Consider the following 20,011-nt stretch of genomic DNA (forward strand, 5'->3'; position numbering starts at 1 on the left):
ACCAATTTAGATCATATCTGAGACACAAGCCCAAGTACCTGAACTCAGCGACATCTTTTAGAATGACATCAAGAATTTTAAAAGAAAATACAAAGGGTTGTTTTTTACGCGTCATATGCATACAAACGGCCTTCTCTGTGTTCATGTCCATTTGCCACCGTTTGCACCAGTTACTGATTATGTCCAGATGGTCATTCAGTCTCTTCTGATCATCACAAGATTTTACATTATAATAAATAATAGTATCATCTGCGTAATGTTTAATCGTTATCTCTGGTGAAAAGCCGGTGCTCATATCGCTAACATACAAAGAGAAAAGCAAAGGACCTATCACAGAGCCATCTGGAACACCTGATCGTACATTTTTATTTGAGCTGGCAACGTTATTAACAAAAACAAACTGCTGTCTATGCATTAAGTACGCCTCAATCCATTTTATTACATTATTATTTTTCAATAAGTTGTGAAGTTTCAGTAGTAGCTTTTGGTGGGATATTGTGTCAAACGCTCTCCTAAAATCGATAAAGATGATATCTATTTGCCCTCTTTCGTCGATACATTTGGCAATGTCATGTACAACTTCACCTAATATGGTAATAGTGGAATATCCGCGCCGGAAACCATGCTGGTGGCTGCCCAGCACCCCATTTGCATCAGCAAATTCCATTAAGTGTTTAGTTAAAATGTGTTCAAATGTTTTGCAACACGTACTTGTCAAAGATATTGGTCGGTAGTTTGTTACATCATGTTTTGCTCCTTGCTTATGTATTGGTATTACTTTGGCATACTTCCAGTCGCCAGGGACGTCACCAGATAGAAGAGACTTGTTAAATATTTCTACAAGATAGTAGGAACACCATTCAGCGTACTTTTTTAGGAAGGTATTAGGAATTTCGTCCGGCCCCACGGATTTTTTCGTGTCCAGATTAAGACAAATTTTTATATCCGGTAAAGACGGTATGTTTGGTGAGTCTTCTAGATGCGGTGTCTTACCATCATCCCAGGTAAATACGGACTCGAGATATTCGTTGAAAAGGCATGCCATTTCACTACTATCACTAACATTGCAAGTAGCAATTTTTAAGAACGGAATGGGGGATTTCTGTTTTGGCAGGTACCGCCAGAATTTTCCTGGAGATGTTTTAATTAATTTATTTATTTATTTATTGTACCCTCAGGGCCCGAAGGCATTACAGAGGGGAGTGGGAATACATAAAAATTCAGCCTAAACAGCAACAACAAGGAGGGAAAACAAAAATAAACCAGGAATACATAAAAAGTGAAAACACAGGAAGGCAATAAGATTAGAATGCAGTGGGGATATATTAAAACAGTGTGTAGACAGTAAAAAGGCAATTTTTATACTGTAATAAACGACACATACTCAGAAAGAAACATTAAGGACTTTACGAAATGCATTGTTATCGGAAACACCTGCGATGTCGTGGGGAAGGTGATTCCAGCTGACACAAGTTCGGGGTATGAATGAGTCATGAAAACATTTGGTGTGACAAGATGGGATTCCAACTTTATGACGGTGATCAACGCGTGCTGATATGTAACATGGTCTAGACAGTAACTTAGGATTGAGAAAGCTGGTGTGGTAAAGTATATGAAAGAGACACAATGAGGCTATTGATCTGCGGTGGGAAAGAAGTGGTAGGGACAAACTTGATTTCATGGCGGTTACACTGCTTGTTCGGTGATAATTAGAAAGAATGAAGCGGCATGCGCGGTTCTCTACAGCTTCCAAATCTGAAACGAGTGAATCGATGCCAGGGCTCCAGACAGATGCAGCATATTCTAACTTGGACCGAACCAATGTTTTATAAAGTAATAATTTTATTGAAGTAGATGAACGTGAGAAATTTCTCCGAAGGTACCCAAGCACGCGATCAGCGTTATTTATTATGTATTCAACGTGAGTTTTCCGAGACAGGTTACAAGAAACGTAAACACCCAGATATTTATAACATGACACGGTTTCGAGAGACACGTTGTTAATGTGATAAGAAGAAGGGGCATTAGAGAGACGAGAAATGCGTACATGTTTACACTTATTAATGCTTAGTTGCATGTTCCAAGTAAAACACCAGTCAAGAACCTTGTTAATATCGGATTGAAGACAAGAGACATCATTACCATCTTTAATTTCGCGGTAAATAACACAATCATCGGCAAAAAGATTAATTGAAGAAGAAATGTTAGCCGGTAAGTCATTTATATAGATGAGAAAAAGAAGGGGCCCAAGAACTGACCCCTGAGGCACGCCGGAACGGACAGGCAAAGAATGAGAGTTTATATTGTTCGCTGTTACGAATTGTGAACGGTTAGAAAGAAAGCATTATAGCCATGCAAGGACATTAGGGTCTATGTTAAGATTGCTTAGTTTAAGAAAGAGAAGCTCATGTGAAACAGTGTCAAACGCTTTCGAGAAGTCCAAAAATATGCAATCTGCCTGAGACCCGTGGTCAAGGATGCAATGAAGGTCATGTGTGAAACATATAAGCTGAGTTTCGCATGAAAAAGACTTACGAAAACCATGCTGGGCAATGCTGAAAAAGGAGTTAGATTCTAATAAAGAGATGAGAGAATATATGACGTGTTCCATGATCTTGCACGGAATACTATTGAGTGATATAGGTCTAAAGTTATCAGGAGAATGTTTACTTCCGGACATATGCAGTGGAATCACCTTCTCAATTTTCCAATCATTGGGAATACAACCTGTTGCAAGAGACTGCTCAAACAATTTAGTAAGAATTATGGAACAATAGTACTTTGTATTAATTAAAAACTTCGAATTAATGTTGTCAACACCGCAGGAAGAGGAAACCTTAAGATTTTCTATGATGCACTGGATGCCTGACGCGTCGAATATAACTGGATCCATAGGAAGAGCATAAAAAACAGGGCACACGCGATGAACAAGAGAAACGTTGGTAGAAAATGCCGCAGCAAATATATTGTTTACAACAGAAGCACATTCGTATGGAGGAAAGGCAACACCATCAGAATAAGTAAGTAGTATTGTGGAAGGGTCTTTCTTGTTAACTACATTCCAAAATTGTTTTGGATTATTGACCAGCATAGCAGGCAGTGTGTGGTTAAAAAATGTGTCCTTTGCGTTTTTTAGCGCACCTTTGTACTCTGCAGCTGCGGAAAAGCAGGCCTCCCATCGTTGTTTAGAATTCAACAACTTCGCAGAGCGGAACAAGCGCTTCTTTTTATTGGAGAGTCTTTTTAAAACATTATTAAACCAAGGTGATTCCCGATCGCACTTCAAAGATCTTAATGGTACAAAAGTGTTAATGAGATGTTCAACGATATCCTTGAACAAATCCCAGTTAGCGTAAAGAGAACGCTGTGAAAAGCCTGGTAAGTAATCATCCAAAAAACCAGCTAGTTCGCAGTTAATAGCATTAAAGTCAGCCCGTTTATAACATCTAATGTGTTTAGTCTAACTCGGATAGATACAGGAATTTGTACATCAAAATGCAGCAAAGAATGATCACTGAGACCAGGTAGGTAAAAAATTGAAGGGATATGATCAGGCACGTTAGTTAGAACAAGATCTAAAACATTCGATGAGGATAAAGTAGTTCGAGTAGGTTTAGAGACTAACTGCGAAAGATTGAAATCCATACAAGTTGACAAAAACTTTTTACACTCAGTAGAAAAAGAGCTCAGATAAGGTGATGTACTAGTCCACACGATACTAGGGTAGTTAAAGTCACCAGCTAAGACAATAGGTGTACTCGGAAATCGTACAGTGATCATGTTAAGAGAATCATGCAATTCATCAACGAATGTATGGCTCGAGGACGGGGGACGGTAACATATACCCAAAATCATTCTCTTAAAACGTACACTAAGTTCCACCCAAACCAGTTCCAGGCTAGTTAGAATATTAATAGGCGATGCTACAAAATTATCCGCGACAGCTATTAAAACACCTCCTCCAGATCTCTCACTTCTGTCAGATCTAAACACGTTATAGCGTTTTTTGCAGTCAAATAGTTCAATGTCCGCTATCTTGGAAGAAAGCCATGTTTCGGTTTTCCAATGAACGTAGTCAATGATTCATTCATAAACCGCTGTTTTGCTTTCGCAATCTCTGCTTTAAATGCCTGGGAAAGGTTTTTTAACCCTTTCATCTGTTGCATTTGAGGGTGTATTTGCGCATCTTGTTCACGTACGTTTCAACTGGCGCTTCATGTGAATAATATCTCACGATATCCACGGAATTCTCTTGCAAACTTTCTTGATGCGCATAGGAATGAAGGATTTTATCGATTTGTGAATTACTTTTTTAAACCGTTCCCATGCTTGATTTACAGATGTTGATTCAAGAGTTACAAAATTACTGAAACCGTCGAAGCCTTGTTCTAGACAATCCAGTACTCCTACATCGTCTGCTCTAGCAAAATCAGGGACTAGCGCAGTTTTTGCGGGGTTGGGTTTTTGGCACTTGATGGCCAGCCGGGCGATTACCATCATATGGTCGGAAAGACCACTCATAACGTCACAGCGTGAATGATATTGTGTTGCTGACTGACTCAGAAAGACTAAATCAAGTAGGGATTTTCCGGATTCATGCATTCGTGTAGGCGTGCTGACAAGTTGAACCAAATTTATGAAAAATACGGGATCTAAAAAGGCACGGGATGTTGCCACATCAACCGTACCCTCCTTATAATTTACCCAGTCTATATGGGGCAGATTGAAATCCTCAGCCATTATAATTTTCTTTGTTGTGTTAGCAAACAGGGGTATTAAATAATCATTTAGTGACTGTATATAATCTTCAGTGGTACCCGGAGGTCTATACACCGCAATGACTGTGAAAGAGATAGTACCGATTTTCATACTGCACATGACGCACTCAAGATCTGGTGTTGACGGTATTACAACGCAGAAAATACTGGATTTGTAAACAATGACAACACCTCCACCTCTAGTTCCACGGCCTTTACGGCAAGCTGTGTAATTAGGCGGGAGAGGTTCTGTACTATCCATAAACTCGTTAAGCCACGTTTCAGTGACAACGGCTATGTCTGGTTCATGCTCAAGAAGGATGCTTTCAAAATGTGAAGTCTTGTTCACTAAAATTCGCGCATTCAAATCTTATTACGGTTAGCAAGTCAGGAAGGCGACTCCGCTTGCTCCGGGGTGTTATCGTTTGAGCTGTGACGAGCTACCTGATAAGCCACACGCGTCGCAGCATCATCGTCCCAGTAGTACGCCTTATCATTGACAATAACTTGTCGTGTACTACACGCACATGTGCTCCATTCAACTTCTCGTTTTTGGCACTTTCCCAGAGGCATTTTCTGCGATAAACCACACCCTTTGAAAAATCTTCCCCAACAGAAATGCCCGTGTTTTTAAGCTTTTTGCAGTTTTGTAAAATTGCGATCTTTTTTTTGAAGTCGTATAATCGGAAAATCACCGGCCGCCGTGATGCTCCTTTTTTTCCTATGCGATGCATTCGCTCCATACTCGTAGGGCAGACACCAACCACAGTGAATAATTTTTCATTTACAGCTTTTGACAGGTGATCAGGGGTTTCATTTTCTTCTTCGGGCAGTCCAAATACGATCAAGTTATTACGCCGCTGGCGATTTTCCAAATCATCTAACTTTTTCGAAAGCTGAGTGATATCTTTTCTTAACTCGTTGACTACTTCTTCTGTCTTAGTTACACTGGAAAGTGCAGATTCAAGATTATTTAGACGGTCTTCGAGAATTTTTATAGCAGTACCATTTTCTTTAACGTCCTTTTGTACAGCTCGCTGGTGGCGCTTAATATCACCAAGCGTTTTCGTATGTTGCTTTAGTGCTTGAAGAATTTGTTCCAGATTCTCATCAACGGTAGGGGGACCCGGGTGCAATTCAACATCCCCACGTGTCACAAGCCTAACAAACACAGACCAGCAATCACACAAAATCAAAAAGAGTGCGCGGGAGCACGGCACGATAATAAGAGACAAATGGTTGCTTCGAAACGAACGTGCACTCTGTCTTACCTGCAGGCAGGCAAAGATGAGCACATTTGAGGACATGTTCGGATGAGTACCGTGCCCGCAACTGAGTTTGTGAGGATCCAGGTGCTTGCTTATGTAGACAATCGGCAGGACCGTGGTCGACGGTGATTGGTGAAAACTTCTGGGGTAGATTCCGTTGTAGACAGCGCACCTCTCCGTCACTGAGGGCGGCTGAAGATAAGGCTCGGCGATCGGCTTGTATTCCAGCTCGCTGAACATAGTTGATGGCGTTGTAAATGCACCGGTCAGTAGCGGAACCTGCAGGCAGGCAAAGATGAGCACATTTGAGGCCATGTTCGGATGCGTACCGTGCCCGCAATGGCAGGTATACCAATATACCTCAAGAGAAAAGTGTACAACAGCTGTATCTTACCGGTAGTCACCTACAGGTCAGAAACAGTGAGGCTTACGAGAAGGGTCCAGCTTAAGTTAATGACAACACAGCGAGCCATGGAAAGGACAATGATAGGTGTAACGTTAAGACACCGGAAGCGGGCCGAGTGGCTGAGGAAACAAACGTGTGTTAATGATATCCTAGTCGAAATCAAGTGGAAGAAATGGGCTTGGGCAGGGCATGTACTGCGAAGGCAAGATAACCGCTGGTATGTATTATCTTGAAACTACCTCCAAGGTACTGATTTTTCTTCCTTGTGCTTTTTTACAACAGGAAACGTACGTACATACTTCTGCTACTCATATATGTGCTGCCGTAGCCGTCTACGATACACCACTAAGAGGAGATAAATATTATTTTGGCCAGACAGGACCCTGCTTGAAACACTGGAGCACGGGCTATGCTTGTCGACTGGGGAGGTCATTCATCTACCTAAACATTGTGTGGCCTGCAAACAGTGTAGGAAATGGCGGAATGAGATTAAAATTTTGGTTTGCAGTCGAAATATTGTCACACGGGAAGTTATGAGAGTGTGCTTCAAAAAAAAAAGATCTCAACTGTGTGAACTGGACTTCAGTTTCGCTGTAGACCAACAACGTGTTTACAAACCTAGGGGCCGCTCTCATATGCCGGAGTCGACAGGGAGTGAAAAGTGTGCATAGAGCCCATTAGAATACATGGAAGCAAAAGTTTTCCAAGCAGAATTTCTATTTCAGAATGCCCCTACAACGTCTTAAAGGAAATAATGGGGCAGCATCATGTGACGAGGAGAGCAGAGAGCACATACACGAACAAGCGCCATGTGCTCTCCTGCTGTCGTCGTCATTTGATGCTGCGCCTTTATTCTCTTTAGCATGTCTGACCAACTTGACCAATCCTATATGCTTCCTACACCGTTGTCCTTCTCTGAAAACAATCAAATTCATCCCAGTTATTAAGAAAGATTGAAAAGTTCTTTCGGAGGAGACGCACCAACACCGCTATGCATGCACGTGGGAGCCACCCTCAGCTCGGCCCTGTAAGGTATCAGAAGCACGACCGATAGAAAGACACGCAAGCAAAACTTTAATAAACATTTTTCTCCTCTCACAGAGTACTTATGGAGGCAGCCATCCGTTAACAGTTGGCAGGCCTATTAAAGAAGAGTGTGAGAAAATGTTGAACCACATTTGCCAGCTATCGTTATAAAATAACACGATAAGTGAGTGTATTGAAGCCTGAAATACACCACCAGGCGCTTTATCCTCTAGGAGTTTCCTGTAATCACCCAAGCTTTTTTTGTAGTACGACAATCTGCCGCATGCTCTACGTTGCGTTGCAAATACTGTCTTTGGAATAAGACATCAAAGAGCGCTTTACACTGAAGCATCACGAAGCATCACGAAGCATCACGAAGCATCACGAAGCAGTACGATAAAAGAAGCGTGCACAGTAGCAGGTGGCCAACATCGCGCTTCAACACATAGGTGGTGTTCGCTTCGCAGAAGCAGGAGGTGTCGGGTGGTTTTCTGCGCCGTCATCTGCTGCAGTGCGCGATTCTTTTTTGTTCGAGAAGGTGCTTGAGAGCTGGTTTTCCACGAAACGCTGCTTAGGCTGTCTAACTTGTTTTGAATACGCTGTTCAGGCTACTCGAGAGGCATGACCAATTCGCGGAAACATCCAGCGGACAGAGCGTCTTTAGGGAGTATGTCCGGCTTCACAACACAAATTTATCGTTCCATTCTAAAGCGACCGCTTCGAAACTACTTCGCATATTTCTTCAGACTCTCATTCCAAGCGCTTGCCAACTGTTAACGAATAGCTGTCTCCATGGGTTACCTGCAAGACAAGAAAAATGATTCAGGAAGTTTTGCTAAAATGTCTTTCTGTGGGTCGTGCTGCCGCTTCCTGCTCATACTAGCTGCCAGATGGTGACTCCCACGCGCAGCGCATCCCTGTGTTTTAAATATCAACCGCCTTTCAAGCGACGTTTCATACTTTCACAATCTAGTCTAATGTCTACTTATAATTTACGAAGCGACGGCATCAAAGGTTCATTGTATAATCGGAACCTGCTTTGAAATCTTTTGCTTACTTGTAATCCTGAGGGTGCTTATCCTACTTTTTAGCCCCAGTAGGCCCAATTGACTACCGCACTGCACCGCATCTATTTTGCTTCACCGAACGATTTTGGCCTCTAAAGAAGTGAGAGTGTTTCTAGACATGCCATAAGCCTCGTCTTTATTGCCTCCAAAGCGTTACGTCTTTTGTGGTTGCGCATGCTCAACTTATATTTTCTTCGCAAATTATATTTTTCCCTGTAAAGTCAGACTGGTGGTCATCCCGTGTCAGTACTCTTGTGCGCGATTTCCTAGCAGCTTTCTCATCTCTGGAATAAAAAAAAGTTTCGCGGTAACTTTTTCACGGGCCCGGTGTGTCTGCTTTTTGCGTCTTTTGCTAGCATGACGGCTCTAAAAAGTCTTGAATTCGTCGCATAAGAAATTTTATGAGAGCAGGAGTTAAAAGAAGTATACTTGCGACCTTGGAAGTAGTGTGCAATCATAACTAAAACCACAGACGACATGATAAAACTTGCATTGTTTAAGTGCGAAAGCACTACTCCACGAGTAGAAATAGGCAATTCAGTTTGCGTGATGTTTGATCTTAAGTGTGAACTTAGGTAAATTATAAATAAATTAATATTAGCGCAACTGGGATTCCAACCCGCGGCAGCGCGATCACATCAGCTTCGTTGGCCACTACGAGAGCGCTATGCTATCATCGCAGCCAGTCATGCCTGCTGATAAACTGGCACGCTCTCGCGCTAGTACTACCAACGGACTAGTATTTCCCCTTAAACAATGTCGCGGTAGCCACAGAGTGGTTTGCGCTACATGCGTTTGCGTGACAACGTTGCGGCATGAACACGGCAATGGAGCAAAATACGATATCGTCGAAAACATTGGCACAGAAACGCGGCAGTGGATCAAAGGGCGCAGGCGTGCATAGGTGAATCCGCATTGATGACAACGTTGAAGACGCGCATAACTGGCTCCTTGGGTCAGTGGACAGACTGATGGTCGTCCCGTGTCAGTGTGCTTGTGCGCGCTTTCCTCGCAGCCTTTTCATCTCTGGAGAAATAAGTTTCACAGTAACTTTTTATGGGTCCGGTGGTGATAAAATATGGCACCACATTTGCCAGCTATCGCTTTAAAATAACAAGATGAGGGAATGTTTTGTAACCGGAAGTACCCTGCCAGGCGCTTTATGTGCTGGCAGTTTCCTCTGCGGCTGCGGGGTAGCGGCTACGTACGTGGCGGTGTTGCTCTAGTTTGCTCAATTTCTTCTTCTTGTCTGTGCCTGCTTGCTCCTGTTCTAGGGTGATTGGGCGTAGGACGAAGGCTTAATATCTACTTTTTCTCCCGGCCAGTGGTTTTCCCCTGGCCGGCCTCTCTTCCTAAAAGCCAGCTCCCAATTGATCTCTTTTTCCCGCAGTGGCGTTTCCAGGTGTCCAACGATATATGAGACAGATACTGCGCCATTTCCTTTCCCCCAAAACCAATTATTATTATTAGTCGCTTTAGTGCCTTCCGATGGTGGCGCTATCCGACGGAGCGATCCGGAGGCAGTACAAGCGGCTCTTCAATTCACATGGAAACACTTCATGCTTATTAATAATGTCCGGTAGTTAGGTAGGGGTGGCACTTTGTGCAGGCCACCGGATAAGGACTGTGTAGAAGACCTGTTGAAGTGTCCGTTCTTCGCCAGCCGCCCGGTAAGCGCATTCCTTAGCCTCATCTAGCGTGTTCCAAGGACTTAGTTTGAGGGGCCGACTCTCGATTGATTCCTATGGAAACGCTTGAGAACCAATCGTCTGCAGGAGTGATCGCTGTCCATCGATGCAGCTGAATGGTCCACGGAGTAAAAATTCCTACACCGTCCGTCATTGCCACATTTGCAATATTCTGCCCGTAAGAGATAAAGGTGTGGCCTTTGGTATTTCGAGTAGATTTTTTTAATTCTCGACCCTTCAGTGTCAAAACTGCTCGAGATTTTGCCACCGCGGCAAAGCCTGCTAATCGGCCTTACGACGCTGTGCATGTGTGGAAAGTCATGGAAGAGAGGAATGTCCCGAACAGCAAGAGAAATGTCGTTTGTGTAGCGGTGCTCACCCTGCTGATTCACCTGACTGTCCTGCACGAACACAAGAAGTTCAGATGCTCGAGCTTATGTACATACACTGATTCACGCGGAGAGATGCTTTTGCCGCAGTCAAGGAGAAAACCGGCTACTCTAGTGTGGCCGCCAAATGCTCACCCATAATGGATGCCAGTTGGTCCCAGGCTATCACAGCGGCAGTTGAGAAAGCTGTGCAAAATGCAATGAATCGCATTGTGGAACCCGTATGCACCTGCATTTCGTAGGTCATAGCTACCACGATGACGAGTCTGCTGCAGGTGCCCACCGCTCCGCTCTTGCCTCCTGTGGCTTCGGAATTGGTCATCAATTGCGCTCCTCAGGGCCAAAAAAACATGGGCAACAAAGGGCTTCTGTGGTATCTCTTCCGAACTTCATTATAGACGCATGCTCTATGGACTGTGTGGACATGGAGTCAGATATTCGCGCCCAAAAACGAAGTGTGTCTCCTTTGAATATTGCAGGCACATTTTGCCACAAGTCGAAGAGAAAGAAATATAACGCTAATCAAAATCCTAACACCAGGACTCAGAAAACGGCAGTCGCGGTTGCGGCACTCCGGCCAAGATAGGGTTCTTAAGTGTACTCCAGTGTAATTGCAGTTCTATATTCTCAGCTTCAATAGATTTAAATTGCCTACGCAGTCAGCTTCTACCAGATTTATTTGTATTACAGGAAACATGGCTAGCTACAGATCTCAATTATCATCTCCAAAATTACCGCCCGTTCCGGCTTGACCGCTCATCACAGGGGGAGGGTTGTTACTGCTAATCTGTACAACATTTTGTCACAAGGCACGAATTTCTTTCCAATATGCGGACACTGAATGTGAAAACCTAGCGATTGACCTCAGTGTCCCAGGTCAACAGCCATACACGGTAGCAAATGCATATTTCCCATCAGATGTGGATGACACTAGGCCCCTTGACTCACACATGTTTAGTAGCCGTTCTCAGGTTTTATTACTTGGTGACCTCAATTCGCACCGTGTGACTTGCGGGTTTAAAACAGACAGCTTTGGTTCTAAATTATTTGACCGGTTTTCTGACAACCACTTTATCTGCAGCAATTCCGGATTGCCTACGTTTGTTTGGAGTAAATGCCGCCCGCCTTCGGTTCAACTTTTTCTTCCCAGGAGTCTCTGTTACGTCTTTGCCGCCTGTTTGCTGTGAAACAAACAGTGACAATCTACCCAGCAGTTTCAGGTTTGCGTGTAAATTAACTCTTTCCGGGCGACATCAGCGCACGTTAATTAATTACAGTTGCTTTAAAGACAAAATAAAATCAACTCCCAAAATCACTTGAGAGCCATGCGCTGAGACAAGTGCCGAATGCAACGATACAGTTGTACCTAGGTTCAGTACTGAATTATGCAAGTCAATGTTTGAATTTTTGATCAAGGGAACCAAGAGTGCAATCGCCAACAACAGGTGCAATTGTGAGTGCGCGCGTGTATATAGACGACGGAAAGCAGTTTGGAAGAAACTTCTCATAAACCAATGCCCATGAAGTTGGTTGGATTATAATTGATGCAGCAATATTTAGGCGCACTGTCTCAAGCGCAAAGGAGAAGTATTATGCAAATAATTATGATTTACTTTAACAATAAGGAAATAAACGAGCTTTGTTTAAATTCATGAGGCGCAAAAAGTGATTCCACCTGCTGTCAGCATTGAATCCCTCGTTCAGTCCTCTGATGACATCGCCAAGGCCTAGAGCTTCGCTTTGCATCTGCCCTACCTTCTCCAGCTATATTCACGTGCACCTCAAGACATTTCACTGAGGTCTCTATGCTTGAGCTGCGCAAATTATTCTGCGCTTATCACCAGTGGCCCCTGGCTATAATAAGGTCAATTCATGTGTGATCTAAATTTTGTTAAATAATTCTCCTGAAGACCTTTTGGCTCTACTTAACCATTCCATTAAATGTCCTTGGATACCCAATGAGTGGCGTCTTGCTGAAATAGTTACATTGCTTACAAAGCAAGGAGAGGGTTTTACTTTCGAAAACATACGCCCTATTTCATTAACATCGAACATAGTGAAATTGTGAAAAGGGTCCTTCTCATCCGTGTCATGCCTTTCATTTCTGAAAATACTCTCTTGAATCCGTGTCAAATTGGTTTCAGGTTGGGCTGTTCAATTTGGTGTGCTCATACTGACCTAGAGGGTGCTATTAAGTTAGCTCACAACAGAAAACAGGTTGCTTCTCTTGTCACTTTGGATATCAGTAAATCATTCGACAGCGTTGAGTACTTGACTGTTACTGAGATTACAGGAACTCAACTTTCAAAACTGTTTAGTAGCCTCGATTTCTGCTTTCTTAGAAAATAGAGAATTTTATTGCTGCAAAAATGGCGTTTCCTGTAAGAGATTTCAATAGAAAAGAGGTGTACCGCAAAGAATAGTTCTCTCACCTGTTCTTTTTAACATTTTTCTAAGCTCAATTCCATGCATTCAAAATGTGAAAACATATCTGTACGCCGATGATATTGCATTTTTTCCATCAGCAGGTAATATTCACACTGCAAAATTACCTCAATGCTCTTGACAGCCGGTTAGGAAGAATTCATCTGTCACTCAAAGTGAATAAATGCGCATTGTTAGTATTTCCGGTATCTGTTCCTCTAAATATCTGCCTGGTCTACAGAAATAACATAATTCCTCAATTTCAGACCGTGAAGTATCTCGGAGTATTATACGACATTACTCCATCCTGGCGGCGACACATTAAGCAAGTTTTTGCAAAAGAAGTTCGGGCCATTGGCATCGTGCGCAGGCTTTGTATTCTTGGTCACGCATGAGAAGCCATACACTCCTGATGATTTATAAAATGTACGTCCACCCAATTTTGGAGTTCGGTTGTGTTTTATTTTTATGACCTCCTGTCTATAAACTTCGCCCTCTTGTGCTCTTGGAGCCGGAGGCGTTGCACCTTTGTCTGGGGCTTCCAAAATATTTCCCCAATGGTGTTCTGCACCTTGAGGCGCGAATCCCATCTTTATCAGCTAGGTTTCGCCTTTTAACAGGCAAAACATTTTTGAACTTCTGCGGCTCACCACTTTACGATTGCATTATAATATTTTTTTTAATCAACCTGCAGGCTTTTTTTAGTGCCGCCTCGTCTCGTTTGCATACTCCGCAGATATGTTTCGTGCAGTCCCTCCTTGATCTAATAAACATTCATTTCACAGATTTACGCCAAAAATATAACAACTCATCTGTCCAGATTGAATTCGATGACATTTCCCATCGGATGCAAACCTACAGCCCTTTGTTCTTCTTCAGGATTTGCTGCAGGACTACTTAACGCCCTTTCCATCTCATATTCTTATTGCCACCGATGCCTCGCAGGATCGCGAAAAGGCAAGTGTGGGAATTTTCCGCCTTCAGTTAATTGGTCTTTGTCTCCGTCTTCTTGACTTCATTTTATTTTATCCGGCTGAATTATTTTACAATAGTATTTGCCTTACGAAAATTAGAAACTACCGTTTCCCAGGTCGGGTTACGACGGAATCTCATCATTTGCTCTTCATTATCCTAATTCACTGAGTCCCGGGCATTACGCTTCTTTAAGTTCCTGATTCCACTCCATCTAAATTCGGTAAGGTTGCTTTGGGTATCGGGGCATACGAGCTTTCACATAAAGGAGGTTGCAGATTCCTTACCAAAGGCCTCTCTCTGCGGCCCACTTACTGCTGTCCTGTCAATCTGTGCATATACAGCTGCGGTGAGGTTTCGCAGCTACGCAATATATCAGGAGTTTGCTGCCTCGGCTTTTACATCATATCTCGAATGTCACGCGTTTGCGTTGCCGGGCTCCCCTTCTAAATTTCACCCTTCTAAGATCTGGCCTGGCGGTTTCCTCACTGTGCAGTTTTTGTGCCGAACCTGAGACAACAGATCACTTCCTGCTGTTCTGCCGCGTGCTTCTCTCACTTGAGGAAGCGTCTTTTACAAATTCCGTTTCATCAACTGGGTTTGCCTGTGCCCTCTCCGGTTGTTCTTTCCACTGGAACTTCTTTGCTTGGACGAAGCGGCAGAAGTGTGCGCTCTGCTGTGCGAAATTTTCTTCAAGAAACGCAACGACTCCCATTCTAGTTTCTTTTCCCGCTCTCAATCAGAACGAAGTTGAAACATTGCAGGCATTGTATACTATTATGCACATTAAGCTATTGTGCCTTCTTCGATCTCCAAGTTAACAGGACCCCTGTCATTCTGTCTTCCAATCTATAAAAGCCAAAATAAATCAAATAGAACAGAATAAATAGAACAAATCATTCAAAAGGGTATGGAAATAAAATAAAATAAGTATCAATAAAAAGAAAAATATATAACTAAAAATAAATAGTTGAAAACAAAAATATAACGAATGAAGATTGAAAACAATAACGAAATAAAATAATAATAAATCAAGAAAGAACAACACAAACTAAACAAACAAATAAAACGCCTACTACCTTCGTGGCAAGAACCAGCGTGCAGGAAAGTTCCATGCTTACTAACTTTTACTCTTACCAACGTTTTCAAGGACGCGTCTGTCTGCTTTGAAAGTAAAATTGATCAACACAGTTAACACATAACCACATTGTGTCGCATAGCAACAGTTCGTGCTTACCGCCTGAATTGATACCTATTCCTTGGATGCGTTATATATGTGCCAGTATAGCAGCTATCGAAGGGCCCCCCCCCCCCCCCGTCCTCCATTTGCATAAAATTTGGGGGCCGCTCGCTTGATACAGAACGTTCAAAATGATGTCCAATGACTTTGCATATTCTTGAGGATGAAATTACTTATTGAGATGAAGGCCAAAATATCAGTGCGTTTCGCAACGTCGACTTTTCCGCCCCCAAAACGTGCATTCCGAAGGCCGTCAGACGGCCATTACTGTCGGCCTGTTTGTCGCAGGGGCTTCCGCAGAATGTCAAACGATTCATCTTGTTGTGAGCCAGATGCTTATAAAATTTATTAACTGATAGAATGAGGAATTTTATGAGATATAGTGAACATGGCTGCAAAATGCAATAGTAGTGAAAATTTCATGACGTAGATGGCGGTGCTCGTGCCTTAGAAGGAACGTTTCCCGAAAGGAAGCATGCGCGGATGTTTGGGTTAGGCCTTGTCCACTTTCCTCGCCGCGGTGGCTCAGTGGTTAGGGCGCTCGGCTACTGATCCGGAGTTCCCGGGTTCGAACCCGACTGCGGCGACTGCGTTTACACTAAGGCGCCCGTGTTCATTGCGATGTCAGTGCACGTTAAACATCCACAGGTGGTCGAAATTATTGCGGAGCCCTCCACTACGGCAAAACTTTTTTCCTTCTTCTTTCACTCCCTCCATTATCCCTGCCCTTATTGCGTGGTTCAGGTGTCCACCGATATATGAAACAGATACTGAGCCATTTCCTTTCCCACAAAACCAATTATTAGTATATTTAATTTTCTTTGCCACGTTTTTTGAGCGCACCAGTGTAAGTACGTGAAGCTCGCGTAGCTCCGCCGAATGGCTTGCCGCATTTCCAACAAGTGAGAAGGGCTGCAAAGTATAGGATGCGGTGCGCAGCCCGACCGCGGCGGCTGCGTTTTTATGTAGTCAAAACGCTAAGGCGCCAGGTGCTGTGCGATGTCAGTGCACGTTAAAGATCCTCAGATGGTCGAAATTATTGCGGAGCCCTCCACTACGGCACCTCCTTCTTCCTTTCTTCTTTCACTCCCTCCTTTCTCCCTTCCCTAACGGCGCGGTTCAGGTGTCCAACGATATATGAGACATGATACTGCGCCTTTTCCTTTCCCCAAGAACCAATCATTATTATATTTAATTTTCTTCTCCACGTATGATGAGCACACCAATGTAAGCACGTGAAGCTCTCGTAGCTGGGCCGAATGGTTCGCCGCGTTTCCAACAAGCGAGAAGGGCTGCAAATTAAGGATGTGGTGCGGTTCGCTCATGCCATCGTAACAAGTCGAGTACTGTACTCGGCTCCTTACCTCCGCATACAGAAACATGACGAAGATTTATTGGAGATTGTATTCCGCCTAATTTTTAAAAGAGCCCTTGACCTCCCGATCTCCTCTTTCAACACGCGACTACTCGCGTTCGGGGTGGTGAACACCTGTCGGGAACATCGCGAGGCGCATCTCGTTAACCAACACACGCGTCTCGCCCAGACCTTGTCCGGTCACCGCCTCTTGGATCGGTTATATATCCAACATGACCAGCATAGGATGGAATGGGGTCGAGTGCCCGAACAGTGGAGACACGCCCTTCTACCTTCGACCGCTTCCGGCTAAGATGAACAAGGAGCACCATAATGACCGGCGTTAGGCGCGGGTTGATGCCCTGCACTGCACTATGGCTTAACGAAACACGTCTTCTACGTCGACATTGCAGGCCCCTACCACTTCAGAGGGGAATGGTACACGCCTGCAGTCATACACGAGGGAAAACAGGTAGACGGCTTCTCGTTCTGAGCGCCCCGCTCGACTCATCACGAGCCCCGCGGCGCACTCATTCCTCTACCTCCCACTAAAGCAGAATGAGCGGGACCAAATCAGCGCGCTCCTCAGCAGCGGCCCAAAGGTCGCCCTGCTCCTACCCACCCGCACCTCTACTGCCCTGCTCCTCAACCTCGGTACCCACAACACGTTTTAGGAGCTGATAGAAACCACCCTAACAGCAGAACTGACTCGCCGGTCGAGTACCACGGCAGGCCGCACTCCCCTCTGTCAGCTAGGCATGGCTTCGATTACCTAACATGCTGAGGGGGTTTCCCTAACTCCAGACCTAAGCTCACATCTGATCACCCTTCCAATCCCTAGGAACATGCACCCAGTGCACGAAGGAGAACGCAGGGCAGCCCGCGCCAAAGCCCTACACAAGCGCTACGGCAACAGTTTCGATGTAGCCTACGTGGACGCGGCAGCGTACTCGTCAGGCTCCCACGTGGTTCTCGCCGTCGCGAAAAATCAAGCCCGACTAATCTCATCAGGATCCATCACCACAAATCCATCGGAAACTGCAGAGGAAGCGCCCAATGCACTCGCTCTCATCTCCACCTCTGCCAGCAAAATTCTCTCCGACTCAAAATCCGCCGTATACGATTTCGCCAAACGCCTGATATCCTGCACCGCCGCTCGGCTTCTACGCTTCTGGCACCCCACCCTCCCTGTAACTCTTATCCGGAACCGAACACTCGCAGGCCTCCCGGGTAAAGAGGAGGTCCATTCCCTCGCCCGAGGTCTGAATTTCGGGGCATGAGTTGGACCTCCTCCCTCCAACCAGGAGCGTCTGCTCACGTTCAGAAAGTCTTACCTACTACTGAGATAAACGGCATGTTGACGCACCGCCGGTTCTCTCCCTAACCTTAACTCGGGCCTCGAACTGGCGCCGACTCCAGACCACCGAACTGCTCCCTACACTATTCTCCTTCATGCCCGCTACCCTTACCAATTCCTCTCTTCCTGTTAGCTCTGCAGGAAACCGGGAGACTCTTATCACGTCCTCCTCACATGTTCTACCTTCGCACACCTTCCATGTCAATCCACGGCGGAGTCATACTGGGAGACTTTCCTGGTCAGGTCCGCTGCTGCTGACCAGCGCCTGAAGCGGATACCCCTAAAGGGCTGTTATTTGCCCTGTAAGGGCAGCCCCCTAGAACTTGCTGCGTGCTATGCTAGGGGGTTTGCCCCCATCTGTATTACTTGGCAATAAGTGTTTTCCACCACCACCACCATGCGTATGAGGTAGCGATTGCCCTCGCAGCCTTCTTTCCCGACTGTAAATTCATCTGCACAGACTCTCGCCGAGCGTGTCGGAACTTTGAGTTGGGATGGATCACTCCGTTTGCACGCGAAATTCTTCGCCACAGTACTCTCGACTGCGATCCAACTCATTTGCTTAATCATATGGGTCCCCGGACACCAAGGCATGCCAGGTAACGAAGCCGCCCATGAGGCAACCCTCGCACTCACTTACCGTGCACCAGTCGTTCCTTGGAAGAATCTTAGCCCAGATCACAGCCCTCTTCTTTTTGTTTTAAGATATTGCTGAGCACTACCGTGCCGAACGCCAGCGCTACCCGGTTCCTGTGAAGGATGGAGTAAAGCTGGCGAACGAACTCTGTTTAGGCTCTTTAAAAACAACCTGCTGTGCCCGACGATTCTCAAGCACTTTGATTCTTCTTTTGACGGCCGCTGCTTATTATGGGGAAAGGTGGCCGGCACCTTTCACATGGTTTGGGCATACAGGCAAAATGCTTCTCTTCCCTATCACCCTTTCCTCTACCCGAGAGGAATGGGAGGCGGCTCTGCTCGGCTGCCAGGAACTATCCGCCCAACAGGCCCAGGTGCGGCGGACTAGCGCAGCGGTCAGGACCAATGGGGTCCCGGAATGAGGGACTCCGCCCTGTATTGTAAGGGGCGAGACCTACTAGGGGCCTCTGACCGAGCCCATCTCTTTATATATAGCTAAATAAATTCTTTTCATCACCACCACTCGTAGCTGAACCTCGCAAGGCGAGCACTCAGGCAGCTTTGGGTTTTTTTTATTTGGAGATTCTCGTGCTACAACACCAACGATAACGGCGAAGAACACTTACACCAGCTCTGTGACACCAGATCATTAACGTTATCGCGTTATAATTATGACTCAACCTGTCGGCGTACACAGCTACGGGTGGTGTCATACGATTTGGCTTGTTTTGATGGTTTATTGGGTATAACGTCCCAAAGCAACTCACGCTACTAGGGACGCCGTAGTGAAAGGGTCCGGGAATTTCTACCACCTTTGGTTCTTTAACGTGCACTGATATCGCACAGTGCATGGGCTTCTAGAATTTCACTTCCATCGAAATCAGACCCCCGCGGCCAGGATCGAACCAGCGTCTTTCGGGTCAGCAGCCGAGCGCCATAACCACTGGGCCCCTGCGGCTGGTGTGTCATACGATTTATCGTTGCAGGTAGCATATGTCTCTTATGTTGCTGTCTCGCTTGAGACAGGCATTCGAACACACTAATACTTTCACCTTCACCGCGAGTATGCAGTCTTAGTGCCATGTGAATGCTGTATTTACATTTGCACTCCTGTCAAGGTTACCAGTACACTGCTGCCGCGGTGACTCAGGGATTATGGCGCTCGGCTGCTTAGAAAACTTAGAAAAGGCCGCCACCGTCTGGAAGACATTGAAGTAACGAGCGTTAGCTGTTTTGGTTACTAGACGAGGAAAGCGAAGAACACGCCGCTAGTGTCGAGAAAAGGAATGTAATACCCTTTGACACGGGCTGGATTGCCACCATGCTCGGCTACGAGTGCACGCACGCCGCCTAGCGGAACTATCGCCGCTAGCGCCACCTATCAGATAATTTACGATGCACGTCTATCCATTGTCGAGTTCCATCTA

The sequence above is a fragment of the Amblyomma americanum genome, chromosome 4 (assembly GCF_052857255.1).
Source record: "Amblyomma americanum isolate KBUSLIRL-KWMA chromosome 4, ASM5285725v1, whole genome shotgun sequence".
NCBI lineage: Eukaryota > Metazoa > Arthropoda > Arachnida > Ixodida > Ixodidae > Amblyomma > Amblyomma americanum.